This window comes from Chironomus tepperi, unplaced genomic scaffold, assembly GCF_022539635.2.
Source record: "Chironomus tepperi strain 1889 unplaced genomic scaffold, CSIRO-AGI_Ctep_v1 contig_177, whole genome shotgun sequence".
In the NCBI taxonomy this organism is placed as follows: Eukaryota; Metazoa; Arthropoda; class Insecta; order Diptera; family Chironomidae; genus Chironomus; species Chironomus tepperi.
This window is the reverse complement of record NW_027226299.1, coordinates 2542916-2553625: the sequence shown is the minus strand read 5'-3', so window position 1 is coordinate 2553625 and position 10710 is coordinate 2542916. Positions and strand designations below refer to the sequence as shown.

At 29.9% G+C, this 10710-nt stretch overlaps 1 protein-coding gene across 2 annotated transcripts in view; it reads left to right on the top strand.

Annotated features, from left to right (window-relative positions):
* Positions 1–625: 625 nt before the first annotated feature.
* LOC139089392 (LIM domain transcription factor LMO4) overlaps positions 626–10710 on the top strand; it is a 50426-nt gene continuing 40341 nt past the window's right edge. Inside the window, exons 1-2 of one of the 2 annotated variants that reach the window (XM_070638927.1) lie at positions 626–805; positions 1556–1876. The gene's annotated coding sequence lies outside the window, so the exon portion shown is untranslated. Of the gene's footprint in view, positions 1017–1555; positions 1877–10710 lie in introns of both variants that reach the window. The other variant, XM_070638926.1, reaches the window with a different exon arrangement.

Here is a 10710-nt window from a genome sequence, read left to right as displayed (position 1 = left end):
CCTCTGCTTGTGTATTTTTTTTTATTTGCTGTCTTCTTATTCCTCTTCCCCATTCCCTCTCTCTCATTTACTCCATTGTATTCTTTACATTAATTTTCTATTATTGTTGTAAAATACAAACACGCAATATGTGTATATGGAGAGGAGACAGAAGAAGAGAGAAAAAGAAGAGCATAAAAAAATTATTGAGCATTTGAGAGATAGAAACAGAAATTCCAAAAAATTCCGAATGAGAGAAGTACAAAAATCCTTACGACTATAGAATGTAAAATGTGAGTCCGTCTACATCATACAATATTAATGCTTGAGAATACGACGAGCGACGACGAAAATTTTTTGGTTATTTTCAAATGTTGTTGATATTCTATTTAGATGAAGCACGTCCATGCGGTCTCTGTAGTGAGGAAGAAAAAGAAAAACATGAAATTTTTATGCTCACAATAATTGCGAGGATTTTTTTCTTTTTTTCTTTTTTGAGTGAGCAAAATTGCCGGATTTGTGACTGTATGAGTGAGAACATATTACTCTCAATATTCTCTCTGTCGCTCTAAACTCTATACTGAATCAGTCGTTAACTCATGAAGCACATTATAGTTCGTTATTCAGTCTACTTTTGATTATCGTGCCGTGTACATGCGTTTTGTGATTTTATCGATTTCATCGAAAGAATCATTTTAGAATCAGTTTTATTTTGGAAAGAAAGAGTTTTTAAAAAGACCGCGATACTTATATGCTTGCATTTACGGCAAATGAAATTATTATCATAAAAGCGATAAGACGGAACGAACGCGTTTAGTGAATCACTGTAAGCATCAAAATAATAGACAACAAAAACAGTAAATGTTGATGAAGAAAAAAGAAAAAATTGTGTGCTTGATTGTAAATTGACTTGAGAAAAATCAATTTCATCATTATTATTAGCCGAAATAAGAAAGAAAATCGGCAACAAAAACAATTTTTTTATTGTATTCTGCCGCCTGTCTGAAACATTAAATTGAAAATAAAGAAGAAATCAAGTAAGAAAAATTATAAATAAAACACACGTTAAAATAAAATAAAATATATAAAAAAAACTGTGGCTTGAATTGAACGCGCGGCAAAATAAAGACACAGAATTTTTTTTTCTCTTCTGCTGTTCACACAAAATAAGAATTTCATCACAAACCGCGTGGAGAATTTTCTCAGATATATATATGCAACAATAATACACAACATACAATCCACATATACATACCGGAATTGAGAATATTTCTACACTTTTATTTCACATCACAATTATATTCGGTGTAAAGCGCAAAAAAAATCTAAAAATAATCTTTTTTTCATTAATACATATTCGATGCTATTGCTTAATTAGCCTCTAAATTAAAATACACAACAACAGCACTTTTTGATTTCATGCCATCAAGATAAATAAACACACAATAATATACAGCAGAATCAGCAACAATTGGCATTTGCCAGAAAATCACTATTACTCTTTCAGAGGAAATAAAATAAGGCAATTTAATTGGCCATTAATTAATTAATTTTTTTTTGTTTCTTGTTTTGTTAGTGAATTAAAAAATAATCTGTGGCAGTGAAAAAAAGTCAGAACTTTTTATTTCGGGTAGTGAGAAAAAAGAAGTTGAACAATAAAAAAAAGCCGGATTAAATGAATAACTAATTAAATTGCTATTCGAACTGCACGAAGATCCAAAGATTTGTGAAAAAAAGAAGTATTAATAAAAAGAAGAATAGAAGTCAAGAAGGCCACAATTAAGAGAATCATTTTGAGGCATACAGAGAAAAAAAAAATAAGCACGAAAAGGAGTCGATAAGAGTCAATGAACGCAAATTAGCATTGACATTAACAGCTAATTAACTGAATGTTAAGGTAAACACACAAAAAATTATTCATTTTATATTTCCCCGCTCTCTCTCTATCTCTTGAGTCAGCACGTATGAATATACATAAATTGTGACTCTAACTATTTATTCAGCTAATTTGTTATTGTGCAATCAACATTTCTTTATTCTTTTTTTCTGGTCGGGTCGTTTGAAATTCTCTTGTTCATACGCTATGATAAGCTCTCATCAATAGACAGAATTACTTTTGGAACGAGCCATAATTGACATTAACAATTCACAAAAAAAAGAACCGACTATAAAGTTTACTATCACATTAAATACATAGCAAAGGCACTCGAATTGAAGGAAATAATTGAATGAAAGTTTTTTTTAAGAGGGAAATTTTTTTATTGTTAATTGCTGTAGTTTTACTAATTTCTATTGCCATCTCCCTTTCATATCCTACGCCACACTCGTGTTTTTATAATTTTTATCATCGTAATTGAGGAGAAAAAAAAAGTTATTTTTTATTTTATTATCGAGGTTTCCATAGCATATTGAAATTTTATAACAGATAAAAGGTATGGCAAGAGCCTTGGATATGAAAGAAATCGTTTGCATTAAATTTTATTGGAATTTGCGATGAATATATAATATGATAGTTGGGATGGCACTAAAAAATTTTATTATCATCAAATAATTTCTTTTGGTAATATAATTGTAATGTCATTTGGACTTTTTATTGACTTTTGAATGAATGAAAGAATTAATTATTAGCGGAAACTGGCAAATTCCAAACAAATATCCATCAAACCTCTTGGTCATAAAAGTTTGTCGTATTATTTTACATCCACAATCGTCACATTTTCACACCTATAAATGATGACATATGAGATCTAAGCAATCACAACCGACGCTTGTTAAATTTATACACTAACGGTTTGAGCAGCGCTTATTAGTTTCTAAGATGACACTGTCTATGTTTGTTTAAACTAGAATTCCACCATTTTTTCTAATGATTAACATTGTATGACTGCACATATAATTAACTAAACCACTGAAGTACGTCAACCTGATCATTGGAGTCTCACGATAAAATAATTACCTTCTAAATTCTGGTTTGTTGATCTCATCAGAAGCGTCGGGGCGTAAAGCAATCATATCACAATGACAATCATTCTCATTAAATCTACACCAGAAATCGTTCGGCAAAGAATTCTCACTTAGTCACTTAATAAACATCGGCACTTTTAGGCAAAAAAATCACAAATTTATTTTTCATTAGCGAGCAATCATGACCCCGAGTCGTGTCCATAAATTCACATCAAACGGAGAGAAAAATGTAAAAAAGTCTTCATTAATTTTCAATTTTATTCATTAAAATGTGTTTTTTTTTCTATCATAAATTACTCTACAATTGCTGATAATGAAATTAAATTATAATTAATTAGGGAGATAGGAGCTGTGAGAGTTGGGGGGACGGAGGAAGGAGAGAGGAAAGATGAAAATTAATTGATTTTGACAGGTGAAATTCGTACACAATATTGCGTAAATGAGAGAGAAATGCTTTTTTTTCTGTTGTGTCATTATGAAATTAATTAATTGGGGTTATATTTTCATTAATTAACAGCAATAACAATAATTATCATCATAATGTTGTTTTTATGATACCACTAAAATTATGAGAGTGGATGAGCATTATACACAATTTTTTTTGTTTTGTGAGAATCTAAATTTGTAATCTGTTGATATTCAAATTCTGTTTCAGCTTCATTTTTATCGGCTTTAAAAACATTTATGAGATAATTTGTCATCTCTTTTTTCATGTATGCTATTATGACTAATGAGCCATGATCATCCACTAGCTATCTCTATGTTATATTTTTTTATGAGGAATTATAAATCCACACTTCCGTTAATTAAAAATAAAACTTTATTATACATTCATCATATTTTTTAAATGATGACTAATTGACTGACCAATAAAACTTTTTTGCCGAAAAAAATTATCATAAAGAACTCGCGATTAAAAGTCAGCAGCTGAATGTTAATTGGTTTATTGTCGATAAAAAAAATCAGTGAAATTTCTCATGGAGATTTCGACATGGGAGGTTTTAGTTTTGCAATTAATGACAATTCGGAAATATCTAATTTTTATTAGAAAAGTTTATGAATGGGTTCTTGATTATACGATAATTTTAGTGTCTTGCTTTCGACCTTAATACTGATTGGACTGAAATATGGATATTTATACTGTCTTCATAAAAATTTCAATTAATTCTGAATTTGAATTTTGGATTATTTTGAACTTTATAGTCGACATCAAAAAAAATTTAAATTTGCCACAATTATATATTGATTTATGGCCACTCATTATGAATTCACTGCGGATCAAAGAGATTCTGCGATGCATCAAAACTGCACCCATAAAATTAATCAGCATTAATTTAACTATTCTGAAAAATGGTGTCAATAAATATCAAAAATATCAAAGGTTAACTAACAAACTTCCTCGTTCTGATTATTGATATCCATGACTGTTTGTTTTAATAGCTCAATTCCTGGAAACATTCAATTTATAATCCATCAAATATCCAAAATATAAATAAAATTTCACTTATCTATTCCCTCAAAACTCATATTTTACGTCCGCAATTATCAATGATTCGATGCCTGACTATACTTTTATTCTTCAGCTTAAGCAAGAGTGAAGAGGAATGAGAGGGTGTAGAGAGGTTATTGCCGGTATAGTAAAGTATATATAAGAACGAAAGGTTCATTTCATTTAATCACACTTAATGACTGTAGTTTGCATATCATGCTAAACAATAGTTTTACTTATAAACGTTATTATAGTTATTACGTTAGATAACAACAATTGTTGGGTTAGTTACTATAGTTAATCACAGTTTACATTTATTCCTATGTGAGACTATATGCATATGTGTACTGTATCGATTTTCAAATCATCATCATCATCATCACTTTACTTTTCTTTCTCAAAAAAATCATTTTTTTTAAAGTTGCAGTAAAAAAAATCAATTTACTAAAAAGCAAATTGTTCAGACATCACCAACTGAAGGCCATTAAAAATGATTCATGGACAGTCAGTTTGTAAATTAATTTTTCATTTGTGTGTAAAATGTCCGGTTTCGATTTAACACTGGGAAAAAAATATACATAAAAAATTAAGTATGAATTACACTTAAAATCCATTCGCTCATTCATCTGTCTATATTTCTGCTTATTCAACTCCAATAGCAGTCAGAATGAAATAACGATATTAAAAAAAGGTGTAATTGTTGCCTCGCGCGAGCGGATCGATAAGCAACAGCAGTGTCTAAATAATGAAGAGAAAAAAATTTAAAAAGGGGTTTTTTTCGGAAAAATTTCCGAATTGGTATAATTTTATATTCGTAGGTGGAATGAAAAAGGAAAAGAAAGCAGCAGTAGCAGTTTGAAAAATTGTTCAATTTAATTAAAGAAAAATAAAAAGCTTGTCAGGGAATTGAAACAGAAAATTGAAGGGGTTATCAAGAAGTAATTAGCTTATAAAATTGAGAAAATGAGAGAAAATGAAATTAAAATGTTTTATTTAGGGCAAGGAAAAGATGAGAGTCAAATGATAACAGATTCGGGGTGTAAATGAGAATTTTGATAAAGATTCGAAAAGTTTTTGTTTTAAATTTAATGAGTAAACTCGTAATCAAGCACCATAAGGTAGATTTATTACAGCAATTCAAAACTAATTATAAAATTCATTTAATTTGAACCCCTAACATTCAATCATATAAGACACGTACACCCCCAAAAATGCCATATCTAAATTATATTTTTTTGTAATAGGTAGTAGCATCAAGTTGAAATTCATATATATAAATTTAGTATTAAAATTGAAAACTATACATCAGCAGAAGCACAGCTGAGCCAAATATAAAATAAGATTGTAATGAAATGAAAACACTCACACACACATAGTAAGATTCATAGATAGACAGACATAAGTAGAATGGTATATACATACAGTCAGTCAGTTAGTCAGTTGGTGAGAGAGAGTAAGAGATGTCTGTTTTATAAAGTAATGAAAGAAGGTAGGAGAATGAGGAGAAGATGAATCAGAAGAAGAAATACTGGCTAGTTTTGCAAACACAATAGAGAGATATAGCCAGCACAAGAGGAATCATAACAAAAGGCATGCTTGTATAATGCTGTAATAAAGGAACTTGTAACAATTTTGTAAAATTGAAATAATCTCAAATTTATTTTGAATTTCCCCAAAAATAAAAAAGTCCAGTTCAAAGATATTCATAAGAATCAAATACTTTAATCAATCAAAAAGCATTTCCATAAAACAAATAACCCATCTAGATTTTATCAAAACTCTATATTGAAAATGTCAAATGTATCAAATCGTGCAATATATCTCAAATACAATAAATTGAATGCTGATCATATAAATTATTTCAACCGTAGGACGTAGACTGGCTCTCCCAAGTGATAGGATATCAAATTACAAGAAAATGAGAACAAGAAGAGAAGTTTGATAAAAAAATGAAATTTACGAGCTAAGCTGTAAATAACAGTCTGATGAGAATTTTGAATTTCACAGGAATTGAGACTATACTGCTAATTAAAGACAATCAATTGTTAATTAATAATTTTGTGTTTTCCAAGAAATCATTCAATTCAACACGGTCCGAAAATTTTGAATAATTGTTACTGATGAAGTTCTTCATGCTAATTATCAATCAGCATTTTGTTCTTTCCGGATTAAGTATCTATTTATTATAATTAAGCAATCGACGTTTTTCTGTAGACTCTGCAGTTTCAATGCAATTTCAAACGGTAATTTAGTCTCAAAAGTCATTTGAGACCTCCAACAGATCATCGTTGATGACTTCTTTTGCTTAATAGCAAGCCAGAAATAACTTTGATTAATACGAAAATAAACACTAACGTCCGCAATTTCTGACTCGAAAATGTATACACAGCATAGCATTGAATGTGTTCCGTCTCTGAAATGTTTCAATTGAGGACAAGCCCGAGTCAAAATTCGATTTGTGACTTGAGGCTCTGGTGCTTGATTTAAAGATGGCTTACATTAGCTAATAGAATCATGAGATTAAGGACTAGTTAAGGGTTCTTGATACTCAATCCAAGGTTTCCCGGTTCCGGTTTTGATCTCGGAAATTTGTCAAAACTGAGGTATATTAAACCCAAAGTCAAATCCAAAAATGGTCATCTTAATACTTTTGATCCGAATATACCTCTCGGGATTGAAAAAAATGTATTAAAAATCTACTTATAATGACTAATGACGATAATTTATACAAAAAAAAAATGAATTATTTGATGAGTATAAACAAGACCGAATCATCATAATTACATGAAAATTATAAATGTAATATATCAACAAGATAAAGTGCATCGACAATGTAAAAATATTTTAATGATAATGACAATTATAGCAGCTCGTTGACGATGATGATGATGATTATTGTTATTACTAAATTGATGATGATGAGACTTAATTACCTTTGATGACGCTAATAAATATTTTTCCCATAAAACTATCGTAGCTTGAAGTAACTTTTAGTAGATTCGATGGGAAATAAAAAAATATTTGTAAAAATCAATGAAGGTAGATTTTTATCAATTTGACGATTGTTGATGAATCATTTTGTTCGTTACTCACGTTTATTAAACTATTTCGTGTGATTTCTGTTTATCAAGATGATATTTTTAAATAATTTTTTATGGCCTTTCGATGGGGTTTTACTATTTTTTATTGACTTTTGGATTAATTTTTATAGCTTTTATTTTTATAACTTTGATAGTGTGTGAAAGGAATTAAATTGGGTTAAAGACCGTCGAGTGAATTATGGGAAACACGATGAAGATAAGGCATTCATGGAATTGCTATGAATATTTAGTATAAACAACGTCAATAACATTTTATCATTTAAAGGTTTAATTTTTATTTTATGACAAAATTGCTTCCATGAAAGATGATCCAACATGCATTTGGACATAATTTGACACCCATAAACATTAAATCATCAAACAGATATACTTTAAATTAATTTAAAGTCCTCTTGAAATATTTTTAAGTGGATAGAGCGACATCAAGTCCATTTAATTAAAAGAGATTCATTAGTTAATCAAATGGGATGCAGTGACGTTATACGATAGGAAAAGAAGATTGAAAGTAACCCAAAATAAAAAAAAAAAGTCTCCTAAAATTTATCCATCCATGCAACGATGATCAACATAAAAGTCAGTATATTCATATACATGCTACACAGTAGATTATTTATAATGCGATGTATAGAATGAGAGAAGCATTTAATAGCATTTGGCAGATTGTGTGCTCTTTATCCCATCACAAATGCCTTCTTTCACCCCATCGCCTTACCCGAGATTGCTTAATTGGAGATTTTTTGCTTATCTAACTAATTAATTTTGACATTTTTTGTAGATACTCTACTCATATAAATTTTAAAATGGGGATTAAAGAGGATAATTAAGGGAATTTCACTCAATTTTATGTTCATTCCACTGTGCTGACTTTCATACTCTGTCTTTCCCTCTCATTTCGCCCGCTTGCTATCTATACTGCTTTATTCGCTTTCAATTTGTTATCAAATGTCATTTTACGAGAATAAGTGCTGCATTCAATGAAATTAAAGTGATTTCATGTACACCGCAAGCGATAAGGCAGTCATTAAAGAAATACAATTCTCATGTATATTTTTTGGCAAATTATAAATCAGAAAAAAAATTCCCGATGATATCATTCATGATAAATCCGCAACAAAGTGACGTAATTTTGACAAATTTGGTCAAGAATCGACTAAGCTTAATCATTGTGTTACTGCATATCTAAAAATTCTTACACAAAAATCAGTTTAATTGATTATCAAGTCATTGATTTGTCAAGAAATTCGCAACATTTTCTGTCCCATTGCTTTCTCAACATGCTTCTTCCACAATCGTAATCAGCCACAAACCCTTTCATCAATTTCTCATTTAAAATCGATGATTCTTCAAACCGACATTTTTTCCCACACATTTCAGTCTCACATATAATGTCCGTATATTTTTCTCTCTGTTCATCATACAGTCAAGTCCATCCATACAAATCGATGAGTCCGTTGATTCATTTAATTCCATATGCATTACAATTACGCAGAGCGAATATGAGAAAGATGGAAAGAGAGTGAGTGAGTGAGACATAACAAACAATATGACATTGGCAAGTAACACTGCAAATTTATAGTACAACGACTGACTGTTCTTGTGTAGAGAATTTTTTTTTCATATTCTACTGACTTATGCAGCCTCTGTTGTATAATGCGAGGATGAATGTTCATATCTCTCTCACTCACTCACTTGCATTTTTTGTGTGTGCCGTATTGAATGAATGAAAATGTAAAAAACCATTAATGGGGAGATTCATTATTTAATTACAACAATACCAAATGTAATGTTATGTTGTGCATACATAAAACGTACACAAACATACAAACACATAGACGGGCATGGATAAAAAATTTTCCATGTGATGATGACGACGGCTGTTGAGTTATTGTTATTTATTATTGTGTATTTTTTCGGACGATTCCTTGAGACTTTATTCGTATAATACACATACATGCTGTATTTAATGTTCACTGTTGCCGGCAACACAGACCCTCCTCAACAACAAAATTTCTTCCATTGTTCAATTTAATAAATTTATTTTATTTTAATTTCTTCAAACGAAAATGCGAAGTTGCCAAATTTTATCCTTTCAAATTCAGTTCAGTTCATTTCCATTGCCATTCACAACCCTCTGGATTTGAAAGACGTTTTTTTTCTGTTTTCAATATTTCTCTGCCCTTGCCTCATTTAGTACGTTTTGCTTCACCATTGACTTATCCATTTGACTTTGATATATATTACGAGTATGTAATGAATTAAATGTTTTGATATTGAGGGTTGAATTACGATGCACAATAAAGCAGCACCTTTATTGGAAATAACAGTGAACTTTCTGAAAGCAATAAATTAATTTTAATCGGAAAAATTCTTTTGTGCAAAATTAAGGAAGTAATTTTTGGGTGAGAAACTTTTTCGACTCTTATTATATCTTATTTGAGGTATAGCGTGATTTGATCACATCATCAATTTACAAGAAAGTTAACAAGTTTATAATCTTGATTGAAAAATTATCGCGCGAAAGAATCTTGCAAATAAATGAGCTTACGATTCAGTTCGTTGACCACATATTCATTTCCTCAAATTTGCAAAATTCAAACTTAATCAAATTTATTAATGGTAGCATCTTGCAAATTAATGAAACATCTGGTACTGAATAATATATGCATTGGCAGCACCTGCGACTTCTTCTGACCCTTCGATTCATTAAGGTAATTGTAAAGTATTAAATACTAGAATTAAAGATGTTAAGCACATTCCAATCAGTACTGACATTTATCGTGAATTGAAAAAAAAATACACAGCAACAATGTTGCCTTAAAACCAATCAATTAAGCTTTTAATTCCTGATAACAAAACATATCATTTTAAACATTTCAAAAGTCACGATGTAATACATGCTTCAACATAAAAACATCCTGACTTTATGTGACTGGCAACATAGCATTTACATTGTATGAAAAAATGAAAAATAATTGTAGGCATGGCAAGTTAACGTAATTAGTTTTGTCACATGTGAATGTTAAACGTTAATAAAAACGATTCATAAATTCATTATTCATCCTCGTGAGATGTAAGAGAATAATAAGTAGATGATAGGGAATAATAATGACAGTAATAATGCCAATGTCAATTACTGAGGTAGTAAATTTTTAAGGAAGAAAAATTGCTGTAAACGGA